Raw genomic sequence first — 22,466 nt, 5'->3', positions numbered from 1 at the left:
ATAAATAGAAAGTGACGTGCAGAAAGAATTTAGTATCTTGCCTTGTAACATAGCCCAAATCTGCTTTTTCAGTCTAGGGATATGCATGTTTACTTTTAGAAGAGAGAAGATGAACTATCGTCAGTGTAGGCAGAAGGTCTACTTTTAATCACCTGATCTCACGTAACTGCATAAATTACTGTCCTTGTTTGCAGTCTGGATTTGGTGAAGAATGTGGTCTGATAGCAGTTGAATGCTAAGCAGTAGACACTATTAGTAATTCAATTCTTTTTGTTTTTTTTCAAAAATGGATGAAGTCAATTCTAGGAATACCAAACAAATCTCTCTGAATTCTGAGAGAAGAACATAGCAAAATAGAAACATCTGCATGAGACACTTAAGCACACTATTATACAATCTGTATTCACTGCTTGGTGTGTTTGCCCTTCCTCTTCTATGTCCACATCTGCTCATCCACTTACTCATCTGCTTGTAGACTCAACCTGCCTTTTCCAAGCATTGCTGATGCTCTGCCAGGCATATGTGTGGCTGAGACTCTGTGCTTCCACTGTGCTATGTCCAGGTGCTGCCTCTAGTTATCTACTGACTTTGACATTTCTTTATTAAATAGCCTCTCTATAAAATGAGTCCTCTCATTACCTCAGCATCCAAAGCAGTATATTGGAGATAATACGAGGTAAATAAGTCTTCAAAGTTGATACATTCATGATTCAAAGTTGATATATCTTCCTTTCTGATATAAAGAACAAAGTGCCTATAGGCATTCCCTTATATGAATTGATGATTTTTTGGGTTGAAATGTGAACTTCTAACATGTAGGAAATAGTGAAGGTAGACTTGAGACACCAAAGATAATGAGTAAAAAGTAGCCGATAAAAAGTACAAAATTAAGCAATGGAAGAATAAAGAATTGAAAAATAAAAATAACCCATTGTATTTGTTCCACATCCCTTTCTAAAACATATCATCAGATCATAACACAGGCATCAAAACTATTGAGTCTTTATCACCCACAAGGCAAAAAGTCTTCACACTTTTATCCTCTGCCACTTCCCATCAACATGGAAACATCAGCAATGAGAAAATGATTGCACATCCCTGAATTGTGCTTTTCACAGTCCTTGCCTTTCCACGAATGTCTTTTCTCTCCTGTCTCCTGGGAAAATACCTTTTTATTTCAAATTCCAACTCAGAATTAGCTTTTCCAGAAAGTTTTCCTTAGCCACCCCCTTCCCACTAAAATAGTTAAGTACGTTTTTTGTTGTTGTTTATGCTGGGCATTTTACCTATTTCTGTTTTTGCATTTATCCCACTGAATTTCAGCTGCAGTTAGTTTTTCTAATTCAATGGAGAGATCACCATGACCAGGAATCATATTGCTCTTCTTTTGCATAGTATCTTGTAAATAGTAAGTAATCAGTAAGTGTTCGATTTTGATAACTGAATGATGAATAAACAAATTAATGCTTACACACTTTTTGTTTTTTTTAACATAATGCATCAGATCATATATGTTTTTATGTCCACACCGAATTAGGCATTTTAAGTATCAAAGTCCTTTTAAAATCAAGAAAACCAAGAACCTGAAAAGTGTAGTGACAACTGGGAGTAGAGATCTAGGTTTTCTGGCTTCTAAATTTCATGATGAAAGGACATCTAAATTTGAGACGACAATTTGGTGGACCTGGGAGCTATGCAAGCAGTAAGAATGAGAAAGAAAGGAAAGTAACTCAAGGAAAGATATATTGTTGACATCTAGATTGTAATATTTCACTGTTCACCGGGAAAGCAGTCTTAAATAAAGACTTCCTTGGAGAGTCACATTTTCTCCAATCACTATTAAACTCATTTCCATCAAAAGAAACTACTTATTACTAATGAATTAATGCTGCTTGGGGAACATTTACTTCCTAGGTCAATTTTTATTCAAGAATTGCAGTCTCTTGATTAAATCAGTATAGATTTACCATTGATTAGATCAGCAGTCTCATGTCACTAGGTATCTACACATCATAAAAAATGTATGACAATCTTCTATCTAAAAAACTAATTTTAAAAAGTTAGAAGATTATGTATTATTTAAAGTGAAAGAAATCATCACCAGCTCTTATTTTAATGTTAAAGACAACAAAGACCCTAGGAGGTGAAATAATTTACTTAAAGTGACTAAGTGGCAATATGCCTGGGAATTGGCACCTGATCACCTGACCTTAATATGGCTTTTGTTTTTCTCTTTGTAGATGCTTTTTGAGATGGAGTCTCGCCCTGTCACCAGGCTGGAGTGGAATGGCGTGATCTCGGCTCACTGCAACCTCCGTGTCCTGGGTTCAAGCCACTTTCCTGCCTCAGCCTCCCAAGTAGCTGGGACTACAGGTGCGTACCACCACACACAGCTAATTTTTATGTTTTTAGTAGACACGGGGTTTCACCATTTTGGCCAGGATGGTTTCTATCTCTTGACCTCATGATCCACCCACCTCAGCCTCCCAAAGTACTGGAATTACAGGCGTGAGCCACTGTGCCCAGCCAATCATCATATCCTTTTCATCAATTTAGTTACCCCAAATTTTATTATCATGTAAGAGTGGCTATCTCTACTATAGGAAAATTCCTGAATTTTTTTAAAGGGCTCCCCATTTTAATCATGTTACCATTGTAAAAGGACCCATATAGTATAAACTTTACATATAATTATTTGGACAATTACTACATATGACTATGGCTAGAGATTGTATTGTTAAGTGCATTTCTGAGTAAATTGCAAGATTAATTTGAAAGGCATTGGCTTGGTCCTTGAAAAGCAGCTTTCAGCAAACAAATAGGCCAGCTTAAATTCAGTTGTTTGGCCTTATAATCCTGCCTTCAGTTACCTTCTTGGCTTTGGCCATTTTCTGGTTTTAGCTCTGGATTTTAAACTTTTCTCCACTTATTTGTTGGCTTCTAACCTGGATTTGGTTTTCTTCCTAATTCTGTAGAATTAATAAACATAGACTCTCTGATACTAAGTAGCTGTCAAAAGTTTGGGAAAAAAGTCACTGATATTTTCCATCTGATAAATATTGACAATATTAGTACCTACCTCAAAGGTTGTCAACATTATATGAATTATTTTATTTAAAACAAGTAGCAGATTGCACAGTATTTTAACTCATTAATAAATGTTAACTATTAGTATCATTATTACACAAATCTCCATGAATATAGTGATTTGTCCCTAAGAAAAGTCATATATGTGAACATATATCAATTTTTCTTACATCCCTTTGGTAAATACTTGTTTAAGAATAAATAACATTAAAATACAATCTTGAACCAGAATCACTGCTAAATACTGCCTCTAGAAAAATATTACAACAAGATTATCAAGGTAAACTTGTTAGAAATTCCTCAAAGGTTAGATTAAAAACAAGAATATAATGATTTATCATATTCATAAAGATGACAAATGGTTTCATTTTAAGGAGAATCTGATACATCATTATTCCACAGTAATGTGATCAACTTGCATTCCTCAGTTGGGCAAACATACAGGCTAGAAGATTGATGAATGAATTTTTTTTAATGCAAATACTTCATAAACTGTAACTTGTGTGGCAAAGGAAAAGCTAAGTGTGATTCAGAGTAATGACTCAGAGGAACCTCGAAATAATTTTTACATTTTCTAACAAGTTAAATGTGCTGTTCTCTGCAAGGATCTTTACTGTCATATTAAAACTGCAACTTGAATGCATAATCAATGAAAGTATCCCCTCCTTATAAAATACACAATTCCTATTCGAGTATTTTAATACAAAATCTCGTCTGTGCACAGAGCCCTGCTGTTCAGGACTGGGGAGAAGCTCTGTGATGAGAAAATGAAAACCTTTCTCCTGGTGTTTTGGCAATAGAGAGGTGAATAAAAGCCTCCTGGTGTTTTTGAGCGCCTCTTCTCTAAGCCAATGCAAGAGAATAGGAACTGCCTCCTCTACCATCTGAGAGGGGACAAAGGGGTGGAGATTGGCTGGGACAGGAGGTATAGGAAGATACTTTCTTCTCTGGAGCATTTCTCTCTAAATATTGATTGTTATCCTAGACATCTGCAACTCCGTTCACCTTTCTCTTGGCAAGCAAATCAGTGTTCTTTTGCCTTGAACGCTCTGTCAACTACGGTCACAGGCACAAGAAGGAAGATGAGTCACTGCAAGCTTGACATTAAAGATGTGACTTTTTTAGCATTTGGATGCTTCCTTTTTTTATTTCCATTAAGTGCCTCCTTGGAAAGAGTGGCTAGGGACATGGTATTTAATTATTAATGATCAATACAGCAGAACAGCTATAGGTTGAGAGGCAAGTGTTTTTTATTTTTAATTATACTTCAAGGTTTCAACTCATTAAATGTCCATTGAAACAACCTGAAAATTGTGATAGCTAACTTTACACTGTATAAAAAGGATATTTGCTAAATTTCAATCTAAAATATTATGGACATTCCTTAAATGTTATTTAGCTATCCAGACAAATAATAGTGACACTTTGAGTAGTGATACTGTTCACCATTATATTATGTTCAGGTCATACTATTAGGAAACCACAACAAAAATAATTTTATTTTTAACAATCCATAGTTAATCTCTTTCTGGTTCCACTTGCATTTAGGCATAGAAACCTTGTTAAACTAAGAAACAACAAAGCTACAACCAACAATAATAGACAACAGTCAATCAGACACCTGATGTTTTCTGGACAGAGCCAAGTTATTTCCTTGTGTTGTGAACTCATTGTTAATTCATTGTAGATATCAGAAGAAACAAGGCAAAGATAAGCCAGAGGTCAGAGAAGGAGTTGTTATCAGACTGGCAAAAATAAAATAAAATAAAATTACTTTGCTTACTGATCAAGGAAACTTTGGGTATAGGCATGATTTGCAGAGATATGATAAATTTATGCAAGGTGAGGGTGAGTTTAAATGGATGAATTTAAGTGGTTAGATACAATATGGGCCCTCGTGTGAAATTCCTCATAAAAGAATTTCAGAATGTGGGTAATTTACTCCAGTTCTCTTGGCTCCCAGCTGCATTCTCACCATTCTGGGTTCTCCTTTGCATATCAGGGAGCTCCAGCAGTGTTGGCAGTGGTTTTTAAAGAGCAGAAGCAGGAGTGCAAATTCCAGCCCCTTAGCTGAGGCACAATTCAGTGGCAGTGGATGCCTGAGAGTGCAGGCAGAAACATGGGAGACACTTCAGGCTCAGACAGAGAACTGGGATGCCAGAATCTGTCCCATTGTCTAAAGGCAGGTAATATGACTGAACCCAAAGTCAAAGAGTGGGAAAATCTGTTGTGATCCTTTAATGCAGGGTGTCAAATATTTTGACTTTCCTAGGGCCCATTGGAAGAATTGTCTTGGGCCACACATAAAGTACACTAACACTAACAATAGCTGATGAGCTTTAAAATAATTGCAAAAAAGATCTCATAATGTTTTAAGAAAGTTTACAAATTTGTGTTGGGCTGCATTCAGAGCCTTCCCAGGTTGCATGCGGCCATGAGCCGTGGATTGGACAAGCTTGCTTTAATGAAAGTAACTGCAAAATCACGTACAAAAGACATCAAGGATTGGGGCAAATAATGCAATATGCCACATGTGCTTACTATGTTCCTAATTAGATAAGAACTGACATTAAATGCAAATGCCTGAAACATATCATGATTGGCTTGAGGAACATAGACTGCAATTATTCATCTTTACTGTTTCTTTAGAAAACAGGGTAATAGGAAGAAGGTGAAGATTCCGAAAAAAGAAAATTTTAACCAGAACAGATTTAAATGTTACATTTGGTCAGAAAACAGATAAATAATCTGAAATCTAATTTATTGCTGAGGATTGTTTTTGCTGCTAAATATAATCTGTGTCAAAAAAAAACCTGATTTCTATAAATATTATAAATGAGTGATGATCTATCAGAAGTTTTTTTCATTTCTATACATGGAGACATTAAAAAGTACTTATATCGGTATATAAAAATATTTTCCATCATATTATTTTGTATAATGCTATTTTTTGTTTTTTTTTTCCATAAGGTAATACAAAATCACAAAGATTATATTTGTACTTTAATAGCATTTTTTAAAAAACCATCCTCAGATGATGCTAATTTGGGGCATACTCAAAGACTCTAAATAGTAAAAAAAAAAAAAAATAAATTATCTAAAAAAGATTTAAAAGGGCTATGAAAATCCTCAAAAAGACAGAATTCTATCTTATGCCCAAGGGCATGCTATAGAGAAGGCATAATTAGTTTCAGGATTTCGTAAGTTTGCCTTTTTTAGCCAATAAAAATTATGACTGCATTTGAGCTTTCTGACATTTTAACTAGGTAAGAAATTACAAAAAGTTTCTTGAAACTGCAATACAATTAAGAAGGTTTCAGAGGGAACTAGGGACAACTACAAAGAGAAGCAGCAGAAAAGCCTAGAAGGTATTTTTATAATTTCATCTCTTAACTAGAGTGTTTACTGGTGAGCTAAAAAGTACTTGACAAAGGTGAATATAGCCCAAAATGCAGTAGCATTCAAGAAAGTGGGAACAAATCAGTTGATTATCAACATTTCAATAGCAATCTGAAAAAATATGTATATTTAACATCATTTATTCCAGTATCCAGAGACAAGAATGCAATTTTCTATGAAAGTTGGGTTTACACATTAACAAAATTGTCATTTTTCATGACAAAAAAAATGGAACTAAAAGATTGGGAGATGCCCAGTCAATACTCTCCTACTCCAATGAACATACCTCTCTTGTGTTTTTAATTAAGCTTTGTATAAGGAGTCCTTTCTCTCAATTACTGACCTATTATGGAGAGGTCATTTCACCATGGCAAGTGGTAATCAGAGACAATGCATTTGTATGCCATGATCAATTTTTAGGCATGGTAAAAGTCCTATAATTTAGAAATGACCTCTAGTTTTGCGTGTGTGTGTTAGTGTTAGTTTTCTTTGTTTTTAAAAGGAGATTTTTGCTTCTTGCCATGGTGGAGTAACAGATACTGGATTTATCTTTGTGTTATAACAAAAATAAGAAATCTGGGCAAAAGATATGAAACCATAGGTGTAGATATTGGAAAATAAGCATGGCGTGACTGTGATCCTTGAGGAAAGAGAAAAATAAAAATACTAGGTGAAACTTCGATAGCCCCAGACTTTATTCCTGAAAGCACACTCCAGAGAGATGGCCAGGCCAAGTGGAGTAGGGTGGTCCCACTGAATCTAGGGCATAGAGATTGTAGATAGTGACACTGAGGTGAATGGAAATAGCAGGCCAAGGTTCCAGACATGAAATGGCTCTACAGATAAGTTCCAGAACTTTGTATCAGTGTCTTTGAAGAGCTTTTCGTCTTTGCTAAACATGAAGTATGCATGTATAGGTTATCATGCTTTGAAATTAGGCAAAGAGTGAGTCTTGAGGTTTTGCTGAATACAAAGATGTGCATCTAAGCCAAAGGGTTAGATCTCAAAAAGGCCTGACACAAAAGCAACTGAGGAGCTGTGACTCGAGTATATCTCAGAGCTGGCATGCTTTGGAGTACTAACTAGTCATAGTGGGAAGCCTCATCTGTAGCTCAATGAATTCAGTAGAGATGCCAGAATAACAAACTCTAATAGTGGGGCTAAATCCTCCCTAGAGTAAGACACCCCACTGTCAGTATTAGACAGATCAACAAGACAGAAAGTTAATAAGGATATCCAGGACTTGAACTCAGCTCTACACCAAGCAGACCTAATAGATATCTACAGAACTCTCCACTCCAAATCAACAGAATATACATTCTTCTCAGCACCACATCAGACTTATTCCAAAACTGACCACAGAGTTGGAAGTAAAGCACTCCTCAGCAAATGTAAAAGAACAGAAGTTATAACAAACTGTCTCTCAGACCACAGTGCAATCAAACTAGAACTCAGGATTAAGAAATTCACTCAAAACTGCTCAACTACGTGGAAACTGAACAACCTGCTCCTGAATGACTACTGGGTACATAACGAAATGAAGGCAGAAATAAAGATGTTCTTTGAAACCAATGAGAACAAAGACACAACATACCAGAATCTCTGGGACACATTTAAAGCAGCGTGTAGAGGGAAATTTATAGCACTAAATGCCCACAAGAGAAAGCAGGAAAGATCTAAAATTGACACCCTAACATCACAATTAAAAGAACTAGAGAAACAAGAGCAAACACATTCAAAAGCTAGCAGAAGGCTAGAAGTAACTAAGATCAGAGCAGAATTGAAGGAGATAGAGACACAAAAAACCCTTCAAAAAATCAATGAATCCAGGAGCTGGTTTTTTGAAAAGATCAACAAAATTGATAGACTGCTAGCAAGACTAATAAAGAAGAAAAGAGAGAAGAATGAAATAGATGCAATAAAAAATGACAAAGGGGATATCACCACTGATCCCACAGAAATACAAACTACCATCAGAGAATACTATAAACACCTCTATGCAAATAAACTAGAAAATCCAGAAGAAATGGATAAATTCCTGGACACATACACCCTCCCAAGACTAAACTAGGAAGAGGTTGAATCCCTGAGTAGACCAATAACAGGCTCTGGAATTGAGGCAATAATTAATAGCTTATTAAGCTATAAACGCTTATTAAGCGTCCGGCACCAGACGGATTCACAGCCGAATTCTACCAGAGGTACAAGGAGGAGCTGGTACCATTCCTTCTGAAACTATTCCAATCAATAGAAAAAGAGGGAATCCTCCCTAACTAATTTTATGAGGCTGGCATCATCTTGATACCAAAGCCTGGCAGAGACACAACAAAAAAAGAGAATTTTAGACCAATATCCCTGATGAACATCGATGCAAAAATCCTCAATAAAATACTGGCAAACTGAATCCAGCAGCACATCAAAAAGCTTATCCAACATGATCAAGTGGGCTTCATCCCTGGGGTGCAAGGCTGGTTCAACATACACAAATCAGTAAACGTAATCCAGCATATAAACAGAACCAAAGACAAAAACCACATGGTTATCTCAATAGATGCAGAAAAGGCCTTTGACAAAATTCAACAGCCCTTCGTGCTAAAAACTCTCAATAAATTAGGTATTGATGGGATGTATCTCAAAATTGTAAGAGCTATTTATGACAAACCCACAGCCAATATCATACTGAATGGGAAAAACCTTTGAAAACTGGAACAAGACAGGGATGCCCTCTGTCACCACTCCTATTCAACATAGTGTTGGAAGTTCTGGCCAGGGCAATCAGGCAGGAGAAAGAAATAAAGGGTATTCAATTAGGAAAACAGGAAGTCAAATTGTCCCTGTTTGCAGATGACATGATTGTATATCTAGAAAACGCCATCGTCTCAGCCCAAAATCTCCTTAAGCAAAGTCCTTCAGCAAAGTCTCAGGATACAAAATCAATGTGCCAAAATCACAAGCATTCCTATACACCAATAATGGACCACAGAGAGCCAAATCATGAGTGAACTCCCATTCACAATTGCTACAAAGAGAATAAAATATCTAGGAATCCAACTTACAAGGGATGTGAAGGACCTCTTCAAGGAGAACTACAAACCACTGCTCAATGAAACAAAAGAGGACACAAACAAATGGAAAAACATTCCATGCTCATGGATAGGAAGAATCAATATCATGAAAATGGCCATACTGCCCAAGGTAATTTATAGATTCAATGCCATCCCCATCAAGCTACCAATGACTTTCTTCACTAAATTGGGAAAAACTACTTTGAAGTTCATATGGAACCAAAAAAGAACCCTCATTGCCAAGTCAATCCTAAGCCAAAAGAACAAAGCTGGAGGCATCCCACTACCTGACTTCAAACTATAGTACAAGGCTACAGTAACCAAAACAGCATGGTACTGGTACCAAAACAGAGATATAGATCAATGGAGCAGAACAGAGCCCTCAGAAATAATACCGCACCTCTACAACCATCTGATCTTTGACAAACCTGACAAAAACAAGAAATGGGAAAAGGATTCCCTATTTAATAAATGGTGCTGGGAAAACTGGCTAGCCATATGTAGAAAGCTGAAACTGGATCACTTCCTTACACCTTATACAAAAATTACTTCAAATGGATTAAAGACTTACATGGTAGACCTAAAACCATAAAAACCCTAGAAGAAAACCTAGGCAATACCATTCAGGAGATAGGCATGGGCAAGGACTTCATGTCTAAAACACCAAAAGCAATGGCAACAAAAGCCAAAATTGACAAATGGGATCTAATTAAACTAAAGAGCTTCTGCACAGCAAAAGAAACTACCATCAGAGTGAACAGGCAACCTACAGAATGGGAGAAAAATTTTGCAATCTACTCATCTGATAAAGGGCTAATATCCAGAATCTACAAAGAACTCAAACAAATTTACAAGAAAAAAACAACCCCATCCAAAAGTGGGCAAAGGATATGAACAGACACTTCTCAAAAGAAGACATTTATGCAGCCAAAAAACACGTGAAAAAATGCTCATCATCACTGGCCATCAGAGAAATGCAAATCAAAACCACAATGGGATACCATCTCACACCAGTTAGAATGGCGATCATTAAAAAGTCAGGAAACAACAGGTGCTAGAGAGGATGTGGAGAAATAGGAACACTTTTACACTGTTGGTGGGACTGTAAACTAGTTCAACCATTGTGGAAGACAGTGTGGCGATTCCTCAAGGATCTAGAACTAGAAATACCATTTGATCCAGCCATCCCATTACTGGGTATATACCCAAAGGATTATAAATCAGGCTGCTATAAAGACACATGCACATGTATGTTTATTGCGGCACTATTCACAATAGCAGAGACTTGGAACCAAGCCAAATGTCCATCAGTAATAGACTGGATTAAGAAAATGTGGCACATATACACCATGGAATACTATGCAGCCATAAAAAATGGATGAGTTCATGTCCTTTGTAGGGACATGGATGAAGCTGGAAACCATCATTCTCAGCAAACTATAGCAAGGACAGAAAACCAAACACTGCATGTTCTCACTCATAGGTGGGAAGTGAACAGTGAGAACTCATGGACACAGGAAGGGGAACATCATGCACCGGGGCCTGTTGTGGGGTTGGGGGAGGGGGGAGGGATAGCATTAGGAGATATACCTAATGTAAATGACGAGTTAATTAATGAGTGCAGCACACCAACATGGCACATGTATACATATGTAACAAACCTGTATGTTGTGCACATGTACCCTGGAACTTAAAGTATAAAAAAAAAAAAACAAAAAAAAACCTTACTTGGACATACCCTTTTAGTTCATGGTGGTCTGTGCTATTCCTGTTCTGCTTGGAACCTGAGTAAACAAAAGTCATATAACAAAGGGATATTCTGCACCTTGGAATCATTTCCTAAGATAGGAGTTCTCTGTGTTCTGTGCTGTCTGCAACATGCCCTTCCCACAGCTATCAGAACTATGTCAACTAGAAGGAAGAAGAAGCTTCAGCATTCTGCCAATTCCTGATAAGAACCTCACATGCTCATACCTCCGCTGCCTCCCTCCTCAACTTAAACAGCTTCACTACTGCAACCTGTCTCCACGACCATTAGGACTGGTTTCTCATTCTTTTTTTGTTCCTGTTTACATTGATAATCAACCTATATCTTCCAGGTCATCACATGTACTTCATTCTCAAATGAATCTGTACATCCTCACATGGCTCCTCTCTTCACTCCTTGCTAAGCATGCCAAACTGTCACTGAAATGCCAGGGTTCTCAGTCCATGTCCTGTTTCCAGGGAAGAAGCCTTTATTCCAGTGCTTCAGCCAATGCCAATGAGAATCGTCTTATGTACATCTCCCTGAACCAACTAAAATTAGGGGTTTATATAGTAAGGAAGGCGGGAAAACAGGAATGAAGGAGGGGTAAGGAAGAAATCATGATGGATGAGGAGTCTGGTGTCTCATTGCCTGCATACAGCTGTCTGATAACTTTCAGTTCCTTGCCTGAGCGAGGAATTCAGGTAGGGCAAATGTAAGTTTCAAGTTTTAGGACCAGGGAAGGTCAATTTCTATGTTTATTCAAAAAAACATAAACAAGGGTTCTATGGAACAATTGGGCTGGTTTCAAAACCATGCACTTTGCCTTCTGTAACTAATGATCAATAAAAGAATTCTCTATGCCCTTTCTTCTCTAGATGTTTTCAATGTATTACTCTAAATAAAACCTAACTATTCCCTCCAATAGCACTGCTTTCCTTATAGCTGTCTTAAGTGGTAGCTGATTTATCTCTTACTATTGTCATGGGATTGGTACTGGAATAGATATTTCCTCTTTGCTCCTTTCTTCACTATCTTTCTTTCTAAAAGCTCACTGCTTGGAAGTTCATTCCAGTAGTATATGCCTCAGTTTTCAAAGACTGCTCTCCATTCATGAGTTAGTCAATCTAAGAGCGTACCCTTGGTCCCCCTCATTCTGTGAAGATTTTAGCTTCTAAATCCAACCCTACCCAACATTACCTCATACTTTTTTGGTGACCTCAATATCCATTTAGATAATACATTCAATACCCAACACTCTTCACTCTTTGACAGTTTTTACTCTAATAATCTTGACTTCCATTCCATATTAGCTTCTTACTGCCGAGTTCATACTGAATGCTATGTTACAACCAGTAATTGCACTCCATCTATAAAATATTAAACACCCCAATATTTTCTGTTCTAGTTTACTGCCTCCAGGACTCTGACTTTCATAATATTTTAACTTGATTTTGATCTATACTTAATTGGTCATCATTCCATTGCATGTACTTTCAAATCTTTTGGTCCTGCCTTTCTTGGTTGGACATACCTAGTATATTACTATATTAACATCCCTGGTTGAATTACAACTTGCTTCCTATTGCAGGGGGAACATAGTTTAAAAATCACAACTGTGATGATTGGTTTCACTTTAAATTTATGACCTTTGACTTCAAGTAATCTTATAAATCTTTTCAGAAACCAATCTCATTTTCTCTCTTCATTTACTCTCCTGCTCATCTAGATGGCTAATTCATAGATATGTTAAATAACAACTTCACTTACCTCACCCATTTCATCCCTTCCATATGCTTCTCCCTCTGCCCCTCACTTTATTTTTCCCCTAGCATCTGTTTTTATTATTTTTTTGAGACAGAGCCTTGCTCTGTCACCCAGGCTGAAGTCAAGTGGTGCAATCTCAGCTCATTGCAACCTCCACCTCCCAAGTTCAAGTGATTCTTGTGCCTCAGCCTCCCAAGTAGCTGGGATTACAGGCACCCGCCACCACACCCAGCTAATTTTTAGATTTTTACTAGAGACAAGGTTTCACCATGTTGGCCATGCTGGTCTTGAACTCCTGTCCTCAAGTGATCCACCTGCCTCGGCCTCCCAAAGTGCTGGGATTACAGGTATGAGCCACCGCACCTGACCTATTTTTTGCCTGAAATCTGAATTCCTATTACTTACAATTTTCCCTTTCTCTCTATCCCTATCTGATGTTCTAGTAGTTGCATTTTTTTTCTTCTCTTTCCCAGTATGCAAACTGTATTATAAATTCTATTATATCAGGAAGTTTGTATATTTTGTTCACTATTGAATCTTTGCTTCCCAGGATACTGCCTGGCATAAAGTGTTGACACTCAACTGTGTATGTGGGATAAACAAAGAATGAATTATTTCTTTGGAAACAAGCCTGTTAACACTTCTCAAAAGAAGACATTTATGCAGCCAACAGACATATGAAAAAATGCTTATCATCACTGGTCATTAGAGAAATGCAAATCAAAACCACAATGAGATACCATGCCACTCCAGTTAGAGTGGCGATCATTAAAAAGTCAGGAAACCACAGATGCTGGAGAGGTTGCGGAAAAATAGGAACGCTTTTACACTGTTGGTGGGAGTGTAAATTAGTTCAACCATTGTAGAAGACAGTGTGGCGATTCCTCAAGGATCTAGAACTAGAAATACCATTTGACCCAGCAATCCCATTACTGGGCATATACCCAGAGGATTATAAAACATTCTATTGTGGTACTATTCACAATAGTAAAGACTTGGAAGCAACCCAACTGTCCGTCAATGATAGACTGGATTAAGAAAATGTGGCACATATACACCATGGAATGCTATGCAGCCATAAAAAAGGATGAGTTCAGTTGGGTGCTGTGGCTCATGCCTGTAATTCCAGTACGTTGGGAGGCCAAGGTGGGCAGATCATGAGGTCAGGAGATTGAGACCATCCTGGCTAACACGGCGAAACCCTGTGTCTAGTAAAAATACAAAAAATTAACTGGTCGTGGTGGCGGGCACCTATAGTCCCAGCTACTTGGGAGGCTGAGGCAGGAGAATGGCATGAACCCGGGAGGCAGAGCTTGCAGTAAGCCGAGATTGAGCCACTGCACTCCAACCTGGGTGACAGAGCGAGACTCTGTCTCAAAAAAAAAAAAAAAAAAAAAAAAAGATTTCATGTCCTTTGCAGGGACATGGATGAAGCTTGAAACCATCATTCTCAGCAAACTATCTGGATTAAGAAAATGTGGCACATATATACCACGGAATACTATGCAGCCATAAAAAAGGATGAGTTCATGTCCTTTGCAGGGACATAGATGAAGCTGGAAACCATCATTCTCAGCAAACTATCACAAGATCAGAAAACCAAACACCGCATGTTCTCACTTATAAGTGGGAGTTGAACAATGAGAACACATGGACACAGGGAGGGGACCATCACACACCGGGGCCTGTGGGGGGTGGGGGGCTAGGGGAGGGATAAAAAAAGTGGTATGCAACAGTAAGAAAAGGCATTTTACTGATACATGTAAAACATGCAAAAACATAGAGAATCTCACAAACATAATTATGAGCAAAAGAAGCTAGATACAAAATATTACATATTGCTTGAATTAATTTATGAATCTTAATGACAGGTAAAACTTATGCTAATATAAGAGTGGTAACTGGGGCAGTTATTGGCATAGAGGGGCATAAGGGACAATTCTTAGGTAATAGGAATGTTTTTTATTCTAACCTAGGTAGTGTTTATTTAGGAGTACAAATATGTGTATTTGAACTGTACAATTTTCTTACTGTATATCTACTGTAACATATTGGCATAAATAAGTTTTGCCTGTCATTAAGTCATAAATTAATTCAAACAGTATGTAATCTTTTGTGTCTAGCTTCTTTTGCTCATAGTTATGTTTGTGAGATTCTCTATGTTTTTGCACATTTTACATGTATCGGTAAAATGTTCATTTAGGAGTACAAATATGTGTATTTGAACTGTACAATTTTCTTACTGTACTATGTACTTATTATATCCCAATAAGGTAATAACAGCAACAACAACAACAAAAGAAAACAAGCCTGTTAATTTATCCATAACTGTTGTTTTTGTAGGGGGTTAGATTTTTTATTAAATTATTGGCAGGCTCTAATAAGATTGTGAATATACAAAAAAAGTTTGTGTGTCATGCCATTCTATATGTAAGTTAAAATTAATGCTTATTTTTAAATATCAGACACAAACTATTAATTGACTAATAAAATACTCTCTTAGACATGGAGGTATTAAGCCTGGGGTCTTCTTGTCCCTTTAAACATGCAAAAGGCCCAAGTTCCTCAAAGACAATAGTGTGTGCTGTTTTCTAAAATGTCCCCTATAAATCTTAATTTTAATTTTTTTTATTTTTTACTTTTACCTATAAAACTTTTTGGGAAAATTGAAGGTGCTCATCTCCATCCTATTATCTTCCCTCATTTCTCTTCAGCACAAAAAATACCATGTACCACATGTTTAGTTACAGTCTTGGAGAATGAAAGAGCCTTAGGTGGAAGTCAGATTCTGGCATTTCTGTGCTTTGGAGGTTAATAACTGGTCTGGGACAGGCCTGATGAATTAGAGAAATTCTAAAACAGTTTAGCCAATGAATGACCCCTCCAAACCATCTGTGAGATTTAATGATATAGTCTCTAGGATCAATTTGATGAAATTATCCTATCATGATCATTACTGTGGTTGGATGAACAACTACTTTCAGGGTTAGAGGAAGGGTGGGAATAGACAAAAATCTAAGAATAATTGCTTTTTTAGAAACCCCAAAAGAACAGGTGCCATTTAATTGGACTGTACTAGGCATGTCAAGGTGCAAATTCAGAGCTGACATGTTATAGTGTCAAGAATTATAGGAACAGTTTTCTTTGGCCAATGATACTAGGTTCCCTGTTTGAAAAAATTTTCTTCCTTTGAAGTGGCACCCATAGTAAAACAATATTCTGATCTAATTGTTTACCTATGGCTAAATGAAGTTTTGCCAGAATTTTAGAATAATTTCTCCCCTTGAAAATCAATCACTTCTTACTAAAGTTAATGTCTAACCCAATAGATTAGAACATTGTCTATAAGCCAAGAGAAATTAATTTGTTTTTCATTATATGTGGACAAATTAATCTCAATGAAATTAATTGCAAATAGAATATATTAATGAGAGCTATGATTTTTAACTGCTCTAAAAAAAGCAAGATTTTGATACTGATTCCACTGCTTATGAACTGTGATCACAAGTGAGTATATTAATTTCTCTCTGCTTCTGTTTTTCTCACATACAAAATCGGGCTAACATGAAGGTTGTTTTGAAGATTAGTCTATTTTTGCCATCTTTTTAAATATTTTATCCAGTCATCAACAAAATTACCTTATCTTTATTCATCCCCACTCAAAAGAAAAAAAAAAAAAACAGGCTGTCATGATAATTAATGGATGTGCTGACTGCCACATCCAGTGATTTCCTCTCGGTCTTCACTCTCGAGATGTCTTCACTATTGCAGTTTAATCTTTTAATCAAGAAATTATTTTGCCTTGGCTTCTTTGATAATATTATCTTCTATCTTTTTTCTGACTCCATGAGAGTTCTTTTCTTTCTTTAAATGCAATCAGTGTCAGTGTTTCCTGGTCATTTATTTTTGTCTCATTTAACACACTTGTCTTGGGTAATAACGCCAGATATTACCTGCTCAGTGGTGACCCAGAATTTTTATCACTTAGGATAATCTCTTCTAGATTAATCCAGATATCCTACAGACATTAAAGTCATCATATATCCAAAATTCCAGATTACTTTTATCGCCTTATATCACAAAGTGCCCTAAACTGAAAGCTTTCAGTTGTTTTCTAATTGCCATGACAACTACCATCACCATCAGCATCACTGTCAGAAATGTAGTACCTACCTATTATTGAATGTTCACCGTAATCCAGGGATCATTAAATGATTTGGGAACATTATCTTATTTAATCATCCCAAACACTCCATGTAACAATATAAGAAAATGAGGGTAGTGAGGTTAAGCCAATTACCTATAGTGTTATTGTTATCAGGTGGCAAGGCTGAAATTGTATCATCATTTCATTTGACAGAGAAGGCTATGATTTTAACTACTACTCTCTATTACTTCTCTCACTGTAATTCATCATTTTCAGTCACCTCCTAAGGACACCTATTTATGTCTCAAACTTGTCTCATCTGGTTATTATCCTCCTACTTCAGATTTTTACTTCTCATTTCTAAACAAACCAATTTAAGACTAATTTTACTTCAACTCATATTTAACTTACAAGGAAAATTCTTTTCGGGAAGGCAACACTTTATCTTCATTTTTATTCTCTTAAGATATTCCTTAGTTTCAAGGGTACATGTGCATGTTTGTTATTTAGGTAAACTGCGTGTTGTGGAGGTTTGGCTACAGAATATTTTGTCATTCACATAATAAGCATAGTACCCAACAGGTAGTTTTTTTATCTCAGTCTCCTTTCACCCTCCCACCTCAAATTGGCTCTGATGTCTATTGTTCCCTTCTTTGTGTCTATCTCTACTCGATGTTTAGCTCCCACTTATAAAGGGGAACATGTGGCACTTGATTTTCTATTCCTGCATTAGTTCACTTAGGATAATGTCCTCCAGCTCCATCCATGTTGCTGCAAAACACATAATCTCATTCTTTTATTTTATGGCTGTGGGTATTCCATGGTGTACATGTACCACATTTTCTTTATTCAGTCTACTGTTCATGGACATTTAGGTTAATTCCATGTATTTGCTATTGTTAATAGTGCTGTGATGAACATACAAGTGCATCTTTCTTTATGGTAGAATGGTGTATTAGTCTGTTTTCACACTGCTGATAAAGACATACCCAAGACTGGGCAATTTACAAAAGAAAGAGGTTTATTGGAGTTACAGTTCCACATGCCTGGGGAGGCCTCACGATCATGGTGGAAGGCAAGAAGGAGCAACTCACATCTTACATGGATGGCAGCAGGCAAAGAAAGACTGCTTGTGCAGGGAAACTCCCATTTTTAAAACCATCAGATCTCATGAAACTTATTCATTATCATGAGAACAGCATGGGAAAGACCCGTTCCCAAGATTCAGTTATGTCCCACTGGGTCCCTCCCACAACACATGGGAAATGAGAGCTACAAGATGAGATTTGGGTGGATACACAGAACCAAACCATATCAAATGGTTTATATCCTTTTGAGTATATACACCCAATGATGGGATTGCTGGGTTGAATGATAATTCTGTTTTAAGTTCTTTGAGAGATGACCAAACTGCTTTCCACAATGGCTGAACTAATTTATATTCCCACTAGTGGTGTTTAAGCATTCCCTTTCCTCTGCAACCCCACCAGCACCTGTTATTTTTTGACTGGTGTGAGATGGTATCTTCTTGCCGTTTTGATTTGCATTTCTCAAATGATTAGTGATGTTGAGGATTTTTTCATATGCTTGTTGGTCCTGTGTATATCTTCTTTTGAATAGTGTGTTCATGTCCTTTGCCCACTTTTTAGTGGGGTTGTTTCTTTTTTTGCTTGTAAAATTGTTTAAGTTCCTTATAGATTCTAGATATCAGACTTTTCTCAGATGCATAGTTTGCAAATATTTTCTGTCATTCTGTGAGTTATCTCTTTATCCTGCTGATGATTTCTTTGGCTGTGCAGAAGGTCTCTAATTTAATTAGGTTCCATTTGTCAAGTTTTGTTTTTGTTGCAATTACTTTAGGCATCTTTGTCGTAAGATCTTTGCTTATTCTTATGTCTGAAATGGTATTTCCTAGGCTTTCTTCTAGAGTTTTTATAGTCTTTTTACATTTAAGTCTTTTTATTTTTTTTTGAGATGAGGTCTTGCTCTGTTACCCAGGCTGGAGTGCAGTGGCATGATCTCAGCTCACTGCAACCTCTGCCTCCCAGGTTCCAGTGATTCTCCTGCCTCAGCCTCCTGAGTAGCTGGGATGACAGGCATGCACCACCATGCCAGGCTAATTTTTGTACTTTTAGTAGAGACAAGGTTTCACCATGTTGGCCAGGCTGGTCTTGAACTCCTGACCTCAGGTGATCCACCCATCTTGGCCTCCCAAAGTGATGGGATTACAGGCATGAGCCACCACTTCCAGCCTACATTTAAGTCTTCAATCCATCTTGAGTTGATTTGTATATGGTTTAAGGAATGGATTCAGTTTCAGTCTTCTGCATATGGTTAGCCAGTTATCCCAGTGTCATTTATTGAATAGGGAGTCCTTTCTCCATTGCTTGTTGTTGTTGAATTTGTTAAAGAACAGATGGTTCTAAGTGTATGGCTGTATTTCTGGGCTCTCTATTCTGTTCCATTGGTCTATGTGTTTGTTGTTGTACAGTATCATACCATTTTGGTTACTGTAGTCATGTAATATAGTCTAAAGTTGGGTTATATGATGCTTCCAGCATTGTTCATTTTGCTTATAATTGCCTTGGCTCTTCAGGCTCTTTTTTGGTTCCATAGAATTTTAGAATAATTTTTTCTAATTCTGCGGAAAATGTCATTGGTAGTTTGATAGGAATAGCATTGAATCTGTAAATTGCTTTGGAAAGCATGGTCATTTTAACAATATTGATTCTTCTTATTCCTGAGCATGGAATGTTTTTTCATCTGTTTGTGTTGTCTCTGATTTCCTTCAGCAGTATTTTGTAATTCTTGTTGTAGAGCTCTTCTTTCATGTTAACCTTGAAAAGTCTGATGAGTATGTGTCTTGAAGATGCTCATCTTGTATGTTGTCTTGCAGGGGCTCTCTGCATTTTCTGAATTTAAATGTTGGCCTTTCTGGCCAGGCACGGTGGCTCACACCTGTAATCCCAGCACCTTGAGAGGCCGAGGTGGGCGGATCAAGAGGTCAGGAGATCGAGACCATCCTGGCTAACACAGTGAAAACCCGTCTCTACCAAAAATACAAAAAATTAGCTGGGCGAGGTGGCAGATGCCTGTAGTCCCAGCTGCTCGGGAGGCTGAGGCAGGAGAATGGCGTGAACCCTGGGGGGCGGAGCCTGCAGTGAGCTGAGATCGCGCCACTGCACTCCAGCCTGGGCGACAGCGAGAAAAAAAAAAAAAAAAAAAAAAAAAAAAAGTTTGGCCTTTCTAGCAAGGTCAGGGAAATTTTCATGAACAATATCCTCAAATATATTTTCCAAGTTTCTTGCTTTCTCTCTCTCTCTCTTTCAGGGATGCCAATGAGTTGTAGATTTGGTCCCTTTATATAATCTCCTGTTTCTTGGAGGTTTTATTCATTCTTTTTTTTTCTTTGTTTTTGTCCGACTGAAATAATTTGAAGAATTGGTATTCAAGCTCTGAAATTCTTTCCTCAGCTTGGTCTATTCTGCTGTTAATACTTACAATTGTATTATGAAATTCTTTTGGTGAGTTTCCCAACTCTATCAAATCAGTTTGGTTCTTTCTTGAAATGGCTATTTCATCTTTCAGCTCCTATATTTTTTTACTGGATTCCTTAGATTCCTTGCATTAGGTTTTGGCTTTCTGCTGAATCATGATGATCTTCATTTCTATCCAGATTCTGAATTTTATGTCTGTCATTTCAGCCATTTCAGTTAAGGACTATTGCTGGAGAACTAGTGTGGCCATTTGGAGGTAAAAAGACACTCTGGCTTTTTGAGTTGCCAGAGTTCTTGCACTGATTCTTTCTCATCTGTATGGGCTGATGTTCCTTTAAACTTTGAAGTTGCTATCTTTGGATGGGTTTTTTACTTTTACATTAAAAATATGGAATGCTTCACAAATTTGCATGTCATCCTCGCACAGGGACCATGCTAATCTTGTCTGTATCTTTCCAATTTTAGTATATGTGCTGCTGAAGTGAGGGCAAATATTTTATAAATTTTAGTTTTACTTTATGTTTGTGATGCATATGGCTCATTATATTGAGAGAAATAAGAGGTAATAATATAATTTGTCAAAAATGGAAAATAGGCTCAATCATGGTTTGCTATTATCATGTCAATGTTAAAAATATGGCATACACCTTTTATTAAATTAATTTGGTTCTATTAGATTAATGAATCAGGTAAAATATTCAAATCTAATTGGGATTCAAGCATTTGTACTTCTAATGAAGAAAAATGTACTGAATATAATTCAGGATAAACCATTAACTTTTCATATTATTCCATTATAATTTTATATTATTTTATTCTTATAGATTTAGAAGCTATAACCACAGTTCTGTTACATGGATATACGACGTAGTTGTGATGTCTGAGCTTTTAGTGTAACATTGAACTCATTAGATAATTTCTTATCCCTAATCAATCTCCCATGTTTCTGAGTCTCTGATGTCTATTATCCCACTCTCTATGTCCACATGTACACATTATTTAGCTCCAATTTATAAGTAAGAATACCTGGTATTTGACTTTCTGTTTCTAAGTTATCTGACTAAAGATAATGGCCTTCAGTTCCATTCATGTTGCTGCAGAAGACATGATTTCATATTTTTATGGCTGAGTAGTATTCCGTGGGGGTGTGTGTGTGTGTGCATGTGTGTGTCTGTGTGTCTATTACATTTTCTTTTTTTAATCATTCATTGATGGACACTTAGGTTGATTCCATATCTTTGCTATTTTTAATAGTGATGCTATAAATACATGAGTGCAGATATGTTTTGGATATAATGATTTCTTTTCCTTTGGGTATATATTCAGTAGTGGGATTGCTGGATTGAATGGTAGTTCTGCTTTTAGTTCTTTGAGAAATTTCCATACTGTTTTTAATAGAGATTATATTAATGTACATTCTCAGCAATGGTGTATGTTCTGCTTTCTTTGCATCCTCGCCAACATTTTTTTTAACATTTTATTAATAGCCATTCTCACTAGTGTAAAATGGTACTTCTTTGTGGTTTTAAGTTACATTTCTCTGATGATGTGATGTGGAACATTTTTTCATGTGCTTGTTGGCTTCTTACGTATCTTCCTTTGACAATTGACTGTTCATGTCCTTTGCCCAACTTTTAAGGGGTTATTGGCTTTTTCCTGTTGAGAAGTTCAAGTTCCTTGAAGATTCTGGATATTAGCCTTTTGCTGGATGCATAGTTTGCAATTATTTTCTTCTATGCTGTAGGCTCTCTGTTCAC

At 36.9% G+C, this 22,466-nt stretch overlaps 1 non-coding gene across 1 annotated transcript; it reads right to left on the bottom strand.

The window, feature by feature from the left end:
* Positions 1-21,091: 21,091 nt before the first annotated feature.
* On the bottom strand, positions 21,092-21,198 carry LOC116477133 (U6 spliceosomal RNA). Its single transcript, XR_004250366.1, has one exon. It is a non-coding gene; the product is annotated as a U6 spliceosomal RNA (small nuclear RNA).
* Between the last annotated feature and the right edge of the window lie 1,268 nt (positions 21,199-22,466).

This window comes from Hylobates moloch, unplaced genomic scaffold (assembly GCF_009828535.3).
Source record: "Hylobates moloch isolate HMO894 unplaced genomic scaffold, HMol_V3 SCAFFOLD_2, whole genome shotgun sequence".
In the NCBI taxonomy this organism is placed as follows: Eukaryota; Metazoa; Chordata; class Mammalia; order Primates; family Hylobatidae; genus Hylobates; species Hylobates moloch.
Note: the sequence above shows the minus strand (reverse complement) of the source record. Positions and strands in the feature narration are given on the sequence as shown.